This window comes from Tiliqua scincoides, chromosome 2 (genome assembly GCF_035046505.1).
Source record: "Tiliqua scincoides isolate rTilSci1 chromosome 2, rTilSci1.hap2, whole genome shotgun sequence".
In the NCBI taxonomy this organism is placed as follows: domain Eukaryota; kingdom Metazoa; phylum Chordata; class Lepidosauria; order Squamata; family Scincidae; genus Tiliqua; species Tiliqua scincoides.
Genome location: NC_089822.1, coordinates 212267981 through 212286067, shown reverse-complemented (window position 1 = coordinate 212286067; position 18087 = coordinate 212267981). Strand labels below are relative to the sequence as shown.

The 18087-nt window shown below is 44.1% G+C and overlaps 1 pseudogene; it reads right to left on the bottom strand.

The window, feature by feature from the left end:
• Positions 1-6710: 6710 nt before the first annotated feature.
• On the bottom strand, positions 6711-6829 carry LOC136642597 (5S ribosomal RNA; annotated as a pseudogene).
• Between the last annotated feature and the right edge of the window lie 11258 nt (positions 6830-18087).

Genomic DNA, 18087 nt, shown 5'->3' with positions numbered 1-18087 from the left:
CTATGTTAATGACATCACTTCCAGTGGGTCCTGACAGATTCTCATTCTAAAAAGTGGATCCCGGTGCTAAAAGTTTGAGAATCACTGAGACAGAGTATATGTGCACTAGGAAAATGATATAGGCAATAGAGCAGGAGTCTCCAAACTCCAGCTTGGGGGCCTGATGCGGTCCATGGCAAGCTTCTGTCCAGCCTGCAACAAGCCTCTGGTCCCCTACAAGCCTCTGGCCCACTTGACCAAATGTGATGAAACTGTGCTCCAGTCAAGACTGGAGAGTGTTCTAAGGGCCAGGGAGGCCACGCCTCAGAAGTTACATTTTTGTATCCTCTGAAGGCCTTAGATTTTCTGAAGGACGGATAGGCCTCCATGCTCTGGGTGTTTCCTGTGATCTGCTGGTTCTGAGTTATTTACTCCTCTATGTGTAAGTAAGCTGCAAGTACTGGAATGGGATTCTATTTGAGTGTATGCTTTATTACTGTAGTGTGTATTTATGCTTGGAGAAATCCTGGAACTTAGAGCCCATTTATTTAGTCATTCATCTAAGTTCCATATCTAATGTATTTATTTAAATTTTATATTTAAAATGCATTTATTTTTCTGGCCCTTGAGACTGGCCCTCTGCCCAAAAAGTTTGGAGACCCCTACAATAAAGCAGGTGAAACCCACAGGCATTCTGGAGCTTCTGGTAGGGTGTTGGAGGAAGCAAAGGGCTACTCTGGAAGACAGCACAGAAAAAAATGCAAACGGATGCTTCAGTGGGGGGGGGCATGCAAAGTAGCAAAAAAAAAAAAAACACAACCAAATAAAAAACTGCATGCAAAATCATACAAATGTAGAACATCCAGGCAGACTGCAGAACAGAGGCATAGTCCAATATTTACAGGGGGGAATTCATAGCATTCATTAGACAATTTTATCTGAACAGCCCAAAATCATTTTACCACAAAGTGGTCAGAGCAACCTTTATTCACACATCCACAGCCTGTGTGCTTCCTTGCAATGCCCAGCACCTTACCTTCTTGCAGTGGGATAATGGAACTATGAGAATAAGCCCCTTCTGAAAGCCATGGTTTCCTTGCCTGAGGTGGATATTGCTGAATGAAAGCTGAAGCCATCTAGCAGTGGAACCTGCACCAATAAGATAAATGAACCCATGATGCCTTACTGGAGCTTCCTGGCCTTTAGAGGCCTCTGTCACTCATTTTGAAAGAAAACAGGACCATGAGGCGCTGAGGGGAGTAATTGGGGTAATTTCATTTTATTAGTAAAAATAGTTTTATTTCATTTTTAATGCAAATTTTGCATTATACTGCAGTAGTTCGCAGTTACAAAAAAACCACCTCTATTAGTTTCACTAGCTATGAGAACCTCATACTGTGATCCTCTATCATTCATTACGATGGTGAAAATATGACTTCAAAATTATAACTAGTGAAATCACAATGTTTATGATGACATTGAGTGCATAAAGAAACTTGCAGATTGCTGCCTGAAGGAAGAATGGCTTGAGTGTTTGTTGATTTTTGTAATCTACCCATATGAGCTCTGTGCACAGAATCATATTGCTGCCTATGGAGACCCTGTCAGTAGATACTTATAGCCCAATACTATTCAGAGCTGGTCTATGCAATGCAGCAGCCCCAAAACAGCACCACAGCGTCCTGGGACCCAGATAGGTAAAGAAAATTTTTACTTACCTACTCTGTCACTCCCTGGCCACAAAGGGCCTACCTGGGCACATGGCCAAAGTATGGGCATGTCGGGCCCAGGCCAGGAGCAGAAGATCTTGTGAATGCCACAGCAGCTGAGATCTGTCTCCAGCCTATCCCAATCCCTGCCCCCACCATCCCTCAATCATCCCCTCTGCTGACCTACTTGCCTGCTCTGGTGGAGGTTTGGCAGCCCATCGTGGTGGTGTGGGGCTTCCCAGTTCTGTTGCCATCTGTAGTGAGTCACCCACTGTCAGAGCGACTTGTGGGCCTGGCCCTAAGCTGATGGATTCCCAGACCCATCAGTGTAAGGCCATGACCAGATTAGGATGTTAGCCACTCTATCTTCAGTAATGGGGAGGGGTGCACAGGTACAATCTTTCCCATTCTGCAACACTGTCCTCAAGGCAATGTTTCTGTTTTTGTTTTCATGTAGGAGTGAATGGCAGTCACTCATTTATATGTCAGAAAATAAGAACACAATTTGAATGGGCTAAGCTTATGCCCAACAGCAGGTTAAACAGTGCCTGGGATGAAAATGTTGTCTGACCCATATCAACTGTGTCCTTGATTGTAGCCTATTATTTTGTTCCTTAGAATAGTGCCAGCCATTCTTGATGTAGTCAGCATTTTGTTCCATTCCCTCATGGCACTGAAGAAGCAATAAGGGTGCAGCTAAGTCGTCCTGCTACAGCAACACAACAGGAGTCTCGGTAGCATTAATGGCCACTCCCTCCACACGCACACATAAATCTTAGGCCCAGGTCTTATCAACCCAAAGTTAAGCTAAATTGGGGACTTTATAAAGTGAGAGGTTAAGATGTAGTGCATGATAGTTTTGGCTCATTGACTGGATGGCAGAACAAGCAACCTTCAAGTGCCTCCAGTTAGGCCACCAGTAACAACGAGACAGGGTTTTTCAAAATAATATAGATTTTATTAAGAGAGATATAGAGAAACAAGGAAAAGACAGTGTTTACTTGTAAGATCAGATACATAGGGATTTAAGTGGTTGTCGTCAAAAGAATATCGTAAATAGCTATATGCCCAAATAGGTGTCCAATAGCACAGGTTAAGCAAAAGAGGGTAAGAACAAGAGTGAAAGTCAGGCTGCCAGCTGGACCAAGTTTCCTCCACAAAAGATCACCTAGCGAGAGAAAAGGAAAAAGTTAATAGCAGGTTTAAGATAAGTAATGGGGAATGGAGGATTTTAGAGGAAGGAGGAGTTAGAGAGTAAAAGAAGAACAGAAATTACCTATACTTCATCTGTTGGGTAGGTGGGTTCAATGTCCTTCTGCGATGTGAGACCAGGTTGCACAGCTTCAAACTCCAGAGAAAAAGGAAAACGGCCAAAAAAGTGCCCTTTGTTGGGCAGAGAAAGTAACACTTCTGAAGATGAGGGCTGCTACTGAAGCAAGAGGCCATCCAAGTAAGAAAAATCTTACCAAAAGTAGAGAGAGAGAGCTCATTCAGTGGGGAAGAAAAATACCACAAAATGATGATGATGATGATGATAATAATAATACAGGTATTTATATACTGCCTTTTTCTTGGTCGTCAGATTTCTCCTCAGACTTTATTCAAGGTGGTTTACATAGGCAGGCTATTTAAATCCCCATAGGGATTTTTACAATTGAAAGAAGGTTCTATCTTTCAAGAACCACAACATTCAGATGTTTCTTTCTGATCTGGTCGCACATTCTGGCCTCCATCCTCCCACTCTCAGAGCAGATGGAATAACTCGGCTCAGCTTGTCAGCTGCTTCAAGGTCGCATGGTGCCGGTGGCCTCGAACTGGCAACCTGTGGATGTTATCTTCAGGCAAACGGAGGCTCTACCCTCTAGACCAGACCTCCTGATAGAAGTCTCTATGGAGGGAAGAGTCTACCAAACAAACAGTGTGGATACCTTCAGGGATTGAGAAAATGCCAAGATTCTGATCTCAGAGTAGGGGAAGTTAAAGGATTTTGGACAAAGACATTCCTGGATTAATAATAGTATATTTCCTGGGTGTGCAGCTAGGAGTTTCCTGGGCTTGATTGTATTAAGATGTGTCCTTCCAGGTGGGCACTAAGAATTGTACCCCATTCAGGGCTCAATCCTGTCCAACTTTCCAGCACCAATGCAGCCCCAAGGCAAGGAAACAAACGTTCACCTATCTTGAGGAGGCCTATGTGATTGCCCCCAGAACTACAGGACGCAGCCCAAGGTCCGTTGCACAGCTGTGTCAGTGCTGGAAAGTTGGATAGGACTGGGCCCTCAGAGAGGTTTCCAGGGGACAATAGGTACGGCAGGGTATGGGTTGCACTCACGTTTAGGTTGTTGGTGGGAGAGGCTTCCAGGACACGTAAGCTGAAAAGACTGTCCAGGAATTCATTATGCATGAGCTTGCAAGCAAAATTGTGTCAGTGGAAACTGAATTTGCATGACCTTAGGAAGGTGGGATGCAGATGCCCTGCAGTGCTGCAGCTTTCCACTCAATCAATGGCCCTTTATTAGCACTGTTTTGCCTAGTGCAGGGGTGCCCAAAGCCCAGCCCGGGGGCCAATTGCGGTCCTCGGGGACTCCCAATCTGGCCTGCAGGGAGCCCCCAGTCTCCAATGAGCCCCTGGCCCTCCAGAGACTTGCTGGAGCCCATGCTGTCCCGATGCAACTGTTCTCAGCATGAGGGTGATTGTTCAACCTCTCACATGAGCTGTGGGACGAGGGCACCCTCCACTGCCTGCTGTTTCACATCTGTGATACATCAGTGGCAGTGAAGGAAAGGTTGACCTTGCTTTATGCAAGGCCTTAAGCTATTGTAAATCCTTCATTCATTCATATAAGTTCCATCTCTAATATATTCATTTATGTAAATTTATTCAAATTTGAAATGTAAATTAATTTTTTTTTCCTGGCCCCAACACAGTGTCAGAGAGATGATGTGGCCCTCCTGCCAAAAACTGTGGACACACCTGGCCTAGAGCAAGCCTTACTGCATCCCCTCCAGGGCAAAGGCCTGGCTTAGGAATGTTGGCTAAAGAACAGGCATGGAGTTATGAGAGACTGTGCATACTTTTGAAGGTGAGGTCATGGCAATAACCTAATTGGCCTGGGCAAGGGAATTTTTCTGCCTATTTCAGACTGGTCAAGTTGATCAGTTAAATTTTAGGAAGGTGGTCACAATTGGCAGGTATGGTAGGGGTTGAGATTAGGAGTAGGGATCATTGTGCATCCTGAGAAAGAGGAGTGGACAAAGGGGAGCTAGAACCAGTCCAAGGAGGCTGCTTGGTTCAGGGATGCTGGTTAGGAACCCCTTGTTATCAAGTTTGGTTGACTTGAGGAGGGCAGTACAATCTAGATCAGGGGTGCTCAGTAAGTCGATCGTGATCTACCAGTCGATCGCCAGGCAAAATGAGTAGATCAAAGGCTTCTCTCCCGTCCACGCATTCCTGCGAGTGAGTCCCGCCCTGGGAGTGAGCCCCTCCCTGGGAGTGATGCATTCCTGCAAGTGAGCCCCGCCCTGGGAGTGAACTCCTGTCCACACATCCCTGTGAGTGAGCCACATTGACTCTACTGGGGCTGACTCGTGAGTAGTCCTGGAGAGGAGCCACTAGCAGGCTTCTCTCCTGTCCACGCACCCCTGGGAGTGAGCCCCGTTGACTCTCCTGGGGATGACTTACCTTTCCCCTGTTTTTGCACTGATATGTATGGAGATCTGCCCCCCCCACTTCCATCTGTTGGTTCTGTGTGCAAGGGGTTTTGCACTGGTCTTGCTGTGATGTCTATATAGAGATCTTCCCTCCCCCACACCTTTCCCCTGTTTTTGCACTGGTCTGTATGGAGATCTGCTCCCCCCCACTTGTATTGGAATCCAGGAAGATCTGGTGAGGAGGTAGATGTGGTGTCAGCAGTGGCCCCTTTAAGGGTAAGGCCTGGGCATCCAGCAGAGTGTGCTGCACAGCTGCAGCCACTGGAAGGCAATAGGGCCCTCAGGGATATAAGAGCACCTGAGGCAGGAAGGGCTCCACTTATTTATGTGAGTCAGCCTTTTCCTACAGGAAGATCATTAAGTCCAAGTACCATTCCACCATGACTGATGAACATTTGGAAGTGTGCTTGAGGCTGGCTGTCAGCAGCTACTATCTGGACTATGCATCCTTGGCTGATTCACTTCAGTGCAAGTCATCAAAGTAAACTCAAGTAATTACAAAAAATGTTTATAGTTAATTACGTTGTGTTGTGCAATATTGGCTCATGCGGTTATGCAAGGTACACCAACATACATTGTACACATAAATGTTATATGTTATGATGGCGTGAACACTGTAAAAAACTCTGGTAGATCTCCAGGCCTTGCTGGGTTTCAAAGTAGCTCTCGAGCCAAAAAAGTGTGAGCACCCCTGATCTAGATCTTCCTTAAGCCCCCTTTAAAGAGCTTGGTGTTGACAAGCAATGTTTACTAATATGCTGATTGTTGGCTTACAGCCCACTCCTATACTTCCCACCCCACCAACATAGCTATGCCAAAACAGCTTGTGCTGCAACCTGTGGGGGGTAGTCCCGGAGGTCTCCTCTGGGTAACATTTCTTCCCTGTACCTGAGGGCAAGTCTCCAAGGCAAAGAAGGATCTACTCAAAATTGCTGGCGCAGGTCTGAGTGGACACTGGCTGTGGGATTGGGTCCAAGAAGGGGGTTTGGATTTAGGACCCAAACTGTCTTCCTGCAGCCATTCTACCCTCCCCCACCAACATACCTGGGTTGGCAGGCCTTCATGATGCCAATGCCACTCCAGAGCTGCTCCAGCCTCCCTACCAGCACCCCAACAGCATGCAGCTTTGCTAGTTCCAACAGTGGAATTGTCCATTAGGATTAGGCTGATTAAGCCTGGATGGGATGTTCACTGGGAGAATAGGTAGTAGCTGGCTATCTCCCCCAATAGGCATTCTTTTGGTGCAGGATGACACAATTTGACACTAAGAGCAATGGTTGGCAACCTTCAGTCTCGAAAGACTATGGTATAAGCGTACAGCACCCGGTATTCCCAGGCGGTCTCCCATCCAAATACTAACCAGGCCTGACCCTGCTTAGCTTCCAAGATCAGACGAGATTGGGCATGTGCAGGGTAACTGCCTTGTTCAATAAAATGATATTTAACTTTTGGGAGACATTTCCTAACATCTAATATTTTACAAAAATGGTATAACTTTTATATGTAAATTCTTACATATTAGACGTGAAATGATAAAAATTCCGAGATTCTTCACAAATAATTACAGAAAAATTCAGCAGAACCTCTGTATAATAATTGGCTACTACCATAAAACATAGCTACTACCAAAGTTCATGATCTTCATTAACATTCAACTTTCAACTGAAATATTTTAGCCTGTTTTTCTTATTGCACAATAATGTTCCATCTTGTGCTCTTAAAACTTGAGAATGCATTAAAGAGACTATTGCTAACCAGAAAGAGTTTTATTAGCAATTAAACATTATGAATCTTTTAAATTGTACTATATGATTAAACAGTGTTTAGCTGGCCCAAGAAAAACAGATAAAGGATTCAACTGCTTGCCTACTTGCCCTAATGAAGAGAATAATAAGGAACATAAACTGTGGCAAAAGAAATGTAAGAAGGTGATAGGGGAGGCCAAGCGAGACTATGAGGAACGCATGGCCAGCAACATTAAGGGGAATAATAAAAGCTTCTTCAAATATGTTAGAAGCAGGAAACTCGCCAGAGAAGCGGTTGGCCCTCTGGATGGTGAGGGAGGGAAAGGGGAGATAAAAGGAGACTTAGAGATGGCAGAGAAATTAAATGAGTTCTTTGCATCTGTCTTCACGGCAGAAGACCTCGGGCAGATACCGCTGCCCGAACGGCCCCTCCTAACCGAGGAGTTAAGTCAGATAGAGGTTAAAAGAGAAGATGTTTCAGACCTCATTGATAAATTAAAGATCAATAAGTCACCGGGCCCTGATGGCATACACCCAAGGGTTATTAAGGAATTGAAGAATGAAGTTGCAGATCTCTTGACTAAGGTATGCAACTTGTCCCTCAAAACGGCCACAGTGCCAGAAGATTGGAGGATAGCAAATGTCACGCCTATTTTTAAAAAGGGAAAGAGGGGGGACCCGGGAAACTATAGGCCGGTCAGCCTAACATCCATACCGGGTAAGATGGTGGAATGCCTCATCAAAGATAGGATCTCAAAACACATAGACGAACAGGCCTTGCTGAGGGAGAGTCAGCATGGCTTCTGTAAGGGTAAGTCTTGCCTCACAAACCTTATAGAATTCTTTGAAAAGGTCAACAGGCACTTGGATGCGGGAGAACCCGTGGACATTATATATCTGGACTTTCAGAAGGCGTTTGACACGGTCCCTCACCAAAGGCTACTGAAAAAACTCCACAGTCAGGGAATTAGAGGACAGGTCCTCTCGTGGATTGAGAACTGGTTGGAGGCCAGGAAGCAGAGAGTGGGTGTCAATGGGCAATTTTCACAATGGAGAGAGGTGAAAAGCGGTGTGCCCCAAGGATCTGTCTTGGGACTGGTGCTTTTCAACCTCTTCATAAATGACCTGGAGACAGGGTTGAGCAGTGAAGTGGCTAAGTTTGCAGACGACACCAAACTTTTCCGAGTGGTAAAGACCAGAAGTGATTGTGAGGAGCTCCAGAAGGATCTCTCCAGACTGGCAGAATGGGCAGCAAAATGGCAGATGCGCTTCAATGTCAGTAAGTGTAAAGTCATGCACATTGGGGCAAAAAATCAAAACTTCACATATAGGCTGATGGGTTCTGAGCTGTCTGTGACAGATCAGGAGAGAGATCTTGGGGTGGTGGTGGACAGGTCGATGAAAGTGTCGACCCAATGTGCGGTGGCAGTGAAGAAGGCCAATTCTATGCTTGGGATCATTAGGAAGGGTATTGAGAACAAAACGGTTAGTATTATAATGCCGCTGTACAAATTGATGGTAAGGCCACACCTGGAGTATTGTGTCCAGTTCTGGTCGCCACATCTCAAAAAGGACATAGTGGAAATGGAAAAGGTGCAAAAGAGAGCGACTAAGATGATTACGGGGCTGGGGCACCTTCCTTATGAGGAAAGGCTACGGCGTTTGGGCCTCTTCAGCCTAGAAAAGAGACGCCTGAGGGGGGACATGATTGAGACATACAAAATTATGCAGGGGATGGACAGAGTGGATAGGGAGATGCTCTTTACACTCTCACATAATACCAGAACCAGGGGACATCCACTAAAATTGAGTGTTGGGCGGGTTAGGACAGACAAAAGAAAATATTTCTTTACTCAGCGCGTGGTCGGTCTGTGGAACTCCTTGCCACAGGATGTGGTGCTGGCATCTAGCCTAGACGCCTTTAAAAGGGGATTGGACGAGTTTCTGGAGGAAAAATCCATTATGGGGTACAAGCCATGATGTGTATGCGCAACCTCCTGATTTTAGGAATGGGTTAAGTCAGAATGCCAGATGTAGGGGAGAGCACCAGGATGAGGTCTCTTGTTATCTGGTGTGCTCCCTGGGGCATTTGGTGGGCCACTGTGAGATACAGGAAGCTGGACTAGATGGGCCTATGGCCTGATCCAGTGGGGCTGTTCTTATGTTCTTATGTACTTATGCACATTGCATCCCACTTAAGCTAATAGGCTTAAATACATGTTAACAGGATGTGAAACTGTAACCATGGACCATACTGGCTTCAACAGAAATAATCAAAGGTAAAATAATTACATGTTGCCATCACAGTACTGAATGACAGAGGCAGAAACATGGAGTATGGATTGTCTGAAAAAACTGGCTATTTGGAATGTGACTGTTAATGTTTAATTATGTAGTGGAACTCTCTCTATACTACTATAAAACCTTTGACTGTAGCAGAAAGTTCTTGCAGTATAGAAAGAATGGTGACACTCTTGCTACCAAGATGAACACTCTGAATAACTGGGTCTCTGCTGCTAATCATTTTGGACTGGGATATCTACGTGTACCAATGAACATAAGAACAGCCCCACTGCATCAGGCCATAGGCCCATCTACCCAGGGAGCACACCAGATAACAAGAGACCTGCATCCTGGTGCCCTCCTTTGCGTCTGGCATTCTGATATAGCCCATTTCTACAATCAGGAGGTTGCACATACACATCATGGCTTGTAACCCATAATGGATTTTTCCTCCAGAAACTTGTCCAATTCCCTTTTAAAGGCATCCAGGCCAAATGCCATCACCACATCCTGCGGCAAGGAGTTCCACAGACCAACCACACGCTGAGTAAAGAAATATTTTCTTTTGTCTGTCGTAACCCTCCCAACACTCAATTTTAGTGGATGTCCCCTGGTTCTGGTGTTATGTGAGAGTGTAAAGAGCATCTCTCTATCCACTTTATCCTTCCCATGCATAATTTTGTATGTCTCAATCATGTCCCCCCTCAGGCGTCTCTTTTCAAGGCTGAAGAGGCCCAAACGCCGTAGCCTTTCCTCATAAGGAAGGTGTCGCAGCCCAGTAATAATCTTTTGCACCTTTTCCATTTCCACTATGTCCTTTTTGAGATGTTTTGAGATGGTTTAATATTCCTAGAGCACCACTGTAATATTGTATTTGGTGGCTCTGTTGATGTAACTGTTGGAAAATCCAGTCCTAAGTGGCACAGAAAGCCTTAGGATAGGCCAGTTAGCCTTTTTTGATAAAAGGTATTTGCACCCTATCCCCACAGTCCACTAAAACCAATGGAACTTATGTTCACATAATATGTTAATCGCCACATCCTTAAAATTGTACCCAGTGTAAAAGCAGCATATCAAATCAGCACAAATACCAGGTTGGATCCTTAATGCTCTTTGATTACTATCGTTGTAAATTCTATCAGAAGACTAATGAAATTAATTACTACATCTACCATGATAGATTCTTCTAGGCCCCAAAAGAATTTCTTCTAGGATTCCTCATAAAATTTAAAAACATGCTTTAACCTCATACAGCAAACAACAAGGTGCAAAATGGTAAATATATGAATTGTTTTTGAAAATCAGTTAGGAGGAGAGTCTACCACTCTTTTCTTTCTAGATTTTCTTTTCTGGATCCTACCCCAAATCAATCACTTTAAATGGCCAGGATTATCTCACTTTTCAAGTCTGCAGACAAATAAATGATCTCAAGGGATAGGCAGGCGAAAGAAATTTAGAATATGAGGGGGTCATATATTAGCAGCTAAATTAACGAGTTGCCTTTCTGACTGGCAACAAGAGGATTTAAGGGCAGGGGTAATAAACTGAAGGGGAATTGAATTTACTGGGAATGTGAAATTGGCATTCTAAATTACTGAAAGCTCATGATGTAAAGTTGAATAGCCCTGCAGGTAATTACAGAAGATAATAATGTTAGCAACTAGCATTTCCACTTTTTTTTTTTTTTTTTTAAGAGCTTCTCTTCAGGAGCAGTTTCTTATAAACAAGCCATACCATACACTAACCAATACCAGATTGAGACTTTATGAAATTACACAAATTCCATTGCAGACTTTATCTAGAAACACAGGGTCAAAAATGCCCTAAGCATGGTAGAAGCCTCCAAAATAGTAAGCAGTTGTCTCCTCCAAAGAACTGGCAAGGGTGAGTATTTCTTTTATCCCCCTCATCATGGTTTGCAATGCATTGTAAAGCACGATGTGAACTGGACAGTGGCCTGCTTCCTACTTCCTGCTCGACCAGTGGCTGCCCTGGGAAACCATGCACCCCAGAACAGAATGGGGATAAACAGGCGCTTTGTAAGACTGTGACACTCCCTCAGTGAAGAGTTTTATTCACAGGGCCATTTTCCATGTTACTGTTCCCAACTCTTGTTCTTGAGATGCAAGTGGAAAAAAGTGGCCTAAAGATATGTGAAAACTGAACTTGAAAAGCATCCAAGGCATGTCTGTTTCTATTTAACAACATTCAGATCTGCTGAACACATGGCTAGGAAGCTAAGCAGATACATCACCTGATTTACAGATTGCCTTTTTTGTTCCTCTTTGAGCTCCTTCACCAAATGTGACCACGTGGGAAATGTACCATGAACCAAGGAGTGCCCCTACTTTGCGTGTAATGCACGAATACAATTTGCATAAAAGTTTAAATGGAGTAAATGCATACCTGACGTACATATATTGCCTCTACTGTACTGTCAAATGAGCAATGTATTTTTCAAGGGTGACAGATGCGAGGCTGTCTGTGCGATAGCTATGTACACAGCTTTGGAGGAAGGACAGGACAGAAATATAAATATAATAATACAGTCTAAAATTAATTAGTAGCAAAAAGGAATAATTTAATCCAGTGTTTGCAAATCAACTCACTGCAAGTGATGACACCTCAGCATCAACTCACTCAATCTGTACAGATTCCAGCCTTGGAGGATCACTTTAAGTCAACTTTCTTAAGGGGAGTATCTGGATGCGGAGGGGGCACAAGTGGTGAGCAGCCATAGCTGAGCACCGGCAACCTGCCAATGACCCCCAATGCTGGTAAGTCAGCATGGGGGTGTGTGGAATAGGGCAGAGAGGGAGAGGAACAAGGTGGAGGCCAGTCCAGGGAGGGGGACAACTCAAGGCTGGGAGGGGGGTGATAGCAGCAGCAGCTTCAATATCTTACCCCCCTCCCTTCCTGGCCTCGATCTGCCTTCCCAGGTTCACTCAGACTTGTGCTAGCAAAATTGCTAGTGCAGATCTGAGTAGATCCAGTGGGGCAGCAAGGGCTTACCCCAAGTAATAGATGTTCTCGTATGTGGAGGAAACCTCCAAGAATGCCTACATACACATAAGGATGCAGCATTCCCTCCAATGCCTAGCTGCATCAGTGAAGAGGGGAATTCATTCATTCATTCGATTTATATTCTGCCTTTCTCCCCGAAGGGCACCCAAGGCGGCTAACAATCAGGTTAAAATACAAGACAACAGATAAACATTAAAAATACAAAACATTTAAAAACACTTAAAAACAAGATAAAATACATAGATAAAATACATAGATAAAATACATAGCAGCAGATTGAAAACACGCAGTAAAAGAGAAATTTATAAAACAGCCCTTATAGTATCTTGAAGGCTTTCCTGAATAAAAAAGTCTTCAGGCCCTGCCAGAACGTTAATAATGAGGAAGCTGCTCTCAATTCAAAGGGGAGGGAATTCATTAGTGTAGGTGCCACCACCAAAAAGGCCCTGTTTCTGACCGCCATTCCCTTCACCACTCTCAATGACGGCACAACCAACAGGGCCCCTTCTGATGACCTAAGAGAACGGACCGGATTATATGGAAGAAGGCGGTCTCTCAAATATGCTGGTCCCAAGCCATTTAGGGCTTTAAAGGTCATAACCAGCACCTTGAATTCAGCCCGGAAACGAATGGGCAGCCAGTGCAGTCGCCGGAGTAGCAGCGTGACAGAGTCAAACTGCCAACCCCCAGCAACTATGTGAGCCGCCGCATTCTGCACTAGCTGTAACTTCCGAACCATCTTCAGGGGCAGCCCCGTGTAGAGCACGTTACAATAATCTAATCTTGATGTCACTATGGCATGGACCACCATGGCCAGATCCACCTGAGACAGGTACGGCCGCAGCTGGTGCACCAGCCGAAGCTGGGCAAAGGCACCCCTGGCCACAGCTGACACCTGGACATCCAGGAGGAGCTGCGAGTCCAGGAGAACCCCCAAGCTGCCTAAGGATTGAGGACTGAGGAAAGGAAAGTTAGGATTGAGCTGCCTGTTTTCCACTGTTGTTAAGAGCAGAAGAATTACTGAAATAAACACTTTGAACACTCAGAAAGTGCTAAAAATATTACAGATTATTATTTAAATGGAGAAACCTTAATTTTTTATCATTTATGGTACATAAAATATTTTATAATGCTGTTTGTCTTTATGCTCTTTCTTCACATGTGAATATTATCAGGTTTTACTGAGCCATTTTTCTTACAACTGTAATTACACACAGATATGAAAATCTCAGATGCCCCTGATTGACATAAATGAAAGGATTAAAATCAGCAGAATTGTTTATTTGGATTAAGAAATATATTACAGTATTTAGTAAAGTATTATGGAAAATATCCCCTTGGTATTTATATAAAATGTTCATCGATGATGACCCCACAAGAAAGACTACATTGGGCAGGAGGTCTGGTCTAGAGGGTAGAGCCTCCGTCTGCCTGAAGATAACATCCACAAGGTCGCCAGTTCGAGGCCACCGGCACCGTTCAACCTTGGAGCAGCTGACAAGCTGAAGCCGAGCAATTCCATCTGCTCTGAGCGTGGGAGGATGGAGGCCAGAATGTGAAGCCAGATCGGAATGAAACACCTTGAATGTAGTGGTTCTTGAAAGAAAGAACCTTCTATGAAATTGTAAAAATCCCTATTTAATAAGGGATTTAAATAAAGCCTGCCTATGTAAACCGCCTTGAATAAAGTCTTGAATAAAGACCAAGAAAGGCGGTATATAAATACCTGTTGTTGTTGTTGTTATTAATAATAATATTATTATTATTATTACATGGTCTTTATTGACAGTAAGTTTCACAGAAATCAATGGAACTTAGAAGTCACAATCTAGCAAGATTCATTTATATGTACACAGAAATTATGCACCATACTTAAAAACATTTACTTTTTTTTAGCACAACAGCCTGCACACTCTTTCCATGCCAAATAGTAAAAAATCCTTCTTGTTGGGTGGATTGGGCAGCAGTGCTGTGATGAAAAAGAAACATCTCCAACAGTGCAATCCTACTGGCTTATTCAGAAGTAAATCATGTTGTGTTCAATGGGATTTACTCTCAGGAAAGCATGCATAGGATTGCACCCTGACTGCATTAACAGATTTATGTGCACTATGGGCTATTGAACTATGCCACCAAACAATAAACAAATGAACACATGAAAAGACCAGTCTTCTTGTTTATGTATAGAAAGAATCTATTAGCTTACATTATTTACCTGGTCAAAATTTTAGGATGACATGTAAAACACAGCATGGCAGAAAACTCTTGGAATCTATATGCAGTGCAGATCTCGCTACCAGAGCAGTTACATTATCTTGTATGGCACGTGCACAGTTGCCAAGGCAACCAGTATCCTTCAACCAACTCTATTATTATGGCTATTAGAGGCTTTTAGACTCTCTGGTGTCCAAGCCATCACTCTGAGCTGGTTTGTGCTAATAACCCTGCAGCACAGATGCAAGAAAAAAAACATAAAATAGAGGAAAAAATACTCTTTTGCTTTGCAGATAGATCAACAGCATTCTAATCCAGTGGCAGCTTGGGAAATTAAAGAGGGAAGGAACTCTTACTATCTTTATTAAACCAGATAAATGTAGTGGCAGATCTTTGCAGACCTTGAATCCCTGTGATGAATATGTGTCTGAATGAATCTAATGGTACAGCAATGCTATGTTACTTACTAATTATTTGAAAGACAAAATCTCAGTGCGCATCTATTGCGGTGAAAAATTAATTACCAACTGCTGCAGCTATCAGATGTTATTTTCTGATATGTAAATGATGAATATATTCATAAAACACATCCAGGAAATAACAGATTCAACCTTTTAATGTTATCACTCAAATTTAGAGAGCAGATATGACATTATCAAATTTAAAATCATTACACTCTGATCTGAATTTGGCTTCCAGAAACCATCTTTCAACATTCTTGGAAAGCTTTCAGTTGTTGTGTCTAGCATTTACACATCAAACACTACAGCAACCTCACTGTGCTCCATATGGAATAAACATTGTTTTTTTAGCCACCAACTAGGAAATTTATCATCAAAAATAGAATCTCAAAACACATAGACAAACAGGCCTTGCTGAGGGAGAATCAGCATGGCTTCTGTAAGGGTAAGTCTTGCCTCACAAACCTTTTAGAATCCTTTGAAAAGGTCAACAGGCACTTGGATGCGGGAGAACCCGCAGACATTATCTATCTGGACTTTCAGAAGGCGTTCGACACGGTCCCTCACCAAAGGCTACTGAAAAAACTCCACAGTCAGGGAAATAGAGGGCAGGTCCTCTCCTGGACTGAGACCTGGTTGAAGACCAGGAAACAGAGAGTGGGTGTCAATGGGCAATTTTCACAATGGAGAGAAGTGAAAAGCAGTGTGCCCCAAGGATCTGTCCTGGGACCGGTGCTTTTCAATCTCTTCATAAATGACCTGGAGACGGGTGAGCAATAAGGTGACAAAGTTTGCAGGCAACACAAAACTTTTCCAAGTGGTGAAGACCAGACATGACTGTGAGGAACTCCAGAAGGATCTCTCCAAACTGGCAGAATGGGCAGCAAAATGGCAGATGCATTTCAATGTAAGTTAGTGTAAAGTCATGCACATTGGGGCAAAAAATCAAAACTTCACATATAGGCTAATGGGTTCTGAGCTATCTGGGACAGATTAGGAGAGAGATCTTGGGGTGGTGGTGGACAAGTCAATGAAAGTGTTGACCCAATGTGCGGCAGCAGTAAAGAAGACCAATTCTATGCTTACGGCCATTAGAAAAGGTATTGAGAAGAAAACAGCTAATATTATAATGCCGTTGTTCAAATCGATGGTAAGGCCACACCTGGAGTACTGTGTCCAGTTCTGGTAGCCGCATCTCAAAAAAGACATAGTGGAAATGGAAAAGGTGCAAAAGAGAGTGACTAAGATGATTACTGGGCTGGGGCACCTTCCTTATGAGGAAAGGCTATGGCGTTTGGGCCTCTTCAGCCTAGAAAAGAGACGCCTGAGGGGGGACATGATTGAGACATACAAAATTATGCATGGGAAGGATAAAGTGGATAGAGAGATGCTCTTTACACTCTCACATAACACCAGAACCAGGGGATATCCACTAAAATTGAGTGTTGGGAGGGTTACTACAGACAAAAGAAAATATTTCTTTACTCAGCGTGTGGTTGGTGTGTGGAACTCCTTGCCACAGGATGTGGTGATGGTATCTGGCCTGAATGCCTTTAAAAGGGATTGGACAAGTTTCTGGAGGAAAAATCCATTATGGGTTACAAGCCATGATGTGCATGTGCAACCTCCTGATTGTAGAAATGGACTATGTCAGAATGCCAATGCTAAGGAGGGCACCAGGATGCAGGTTATCTGGTGGCTCCCTGGGCATTTGGTGGGCCACTGTGAGATACAGGAAGCTGGACTAGATGGGCCTATGGCCTGATCCAGTGGGGCTGTTCTTATGTTCTTAAATTTCAAGTAGAAAATAATTTATGAAAGTGTCTCTTGACAAATCATCTAGTAGTTTCTCAGCTAGAAGATTTACCCTAGAACATGAAGTGGACTCAGTCTTGGGGAAGGCAGAATGATGGATGCTTTCATACTAAATATATGGAATACTGTGTGTGTACACTAAACATGATTTAGGGCCCAATCCTAAAGAGTGCATGCTGGCTTACCGCCAGCACACACTGTTGCAAACGTGTTGTAAGGCATGTTTGTGGGCTCTAGCACCAGTGGAGCACTGGTGATAGCCCAGTGCTGGCTTGTGCTGGGCTAGCACCAGTGGAGCACTGGAGCTCCACTGCTCATGGATCACTGGGTAGTGGACAGGAAAATGGGGGCGTGAGGGGAGGTGGCGTTCTGGGGCGGGGGGGGAGGTGTGCTGGGGGAGAGAGTGGGGCGGGAGGGAGGTGGGACCAATGGAGCTTTGCTCCACCAAATTCTGAACCTTCGTGTCGGGCCGCTTGCCCAACACAGAGGCTCTTCATTCTGTGCCGATCTTTGGGTCGGCAGAGAATCGAGTAGCCTCACTGCAGAGCTACTCACTTTACCCGGGAGGGAGGGGACAAAATTCCCCTACTTCCAAGGAGGCAGTGGTAGCTTCCTAGGGTCTGCTGGATGCAGCAGCAGCCATTTTTGGTGCCGCTACAGCACCACACACCAGGCAGCACAGAATTGGGCTATAAGAAATCTATTGTACTTTTCCTATAACTTCCCGCAACTGTGCTGCAACTAAGCATGGCATAAATGGAGGCTGACAGTGGTAGCAGCTGCCATACTATGTATAATCTTCTACAAGAAAAACAAAACAGAGTTCGACAGATCCACCTGACTTACATGTGAAAGGGGAAATCCCCTTGCTGCAGTTCTCATCTGGTACAAAGTGCTGAATCAACTGTAGAACTTTTCTGCCCTCTCAGTGAGCTTTGGGATGGGGGCATAATATTTTCCCAACATTTGAAATACCATCTTTCTCTCTAATCTTTCTTCATCAAACAAAGTACCTTGCATGGTGCTTGTGCTGTGTAAGGGTTATGGGCCAGATTCAAGCAGAACAGTCAATGGCATAGGTGCTGAACTCACTGCTGATATTGTGTCCTACTATCTTCACCTATAGAAAATTATCTGAACATCACT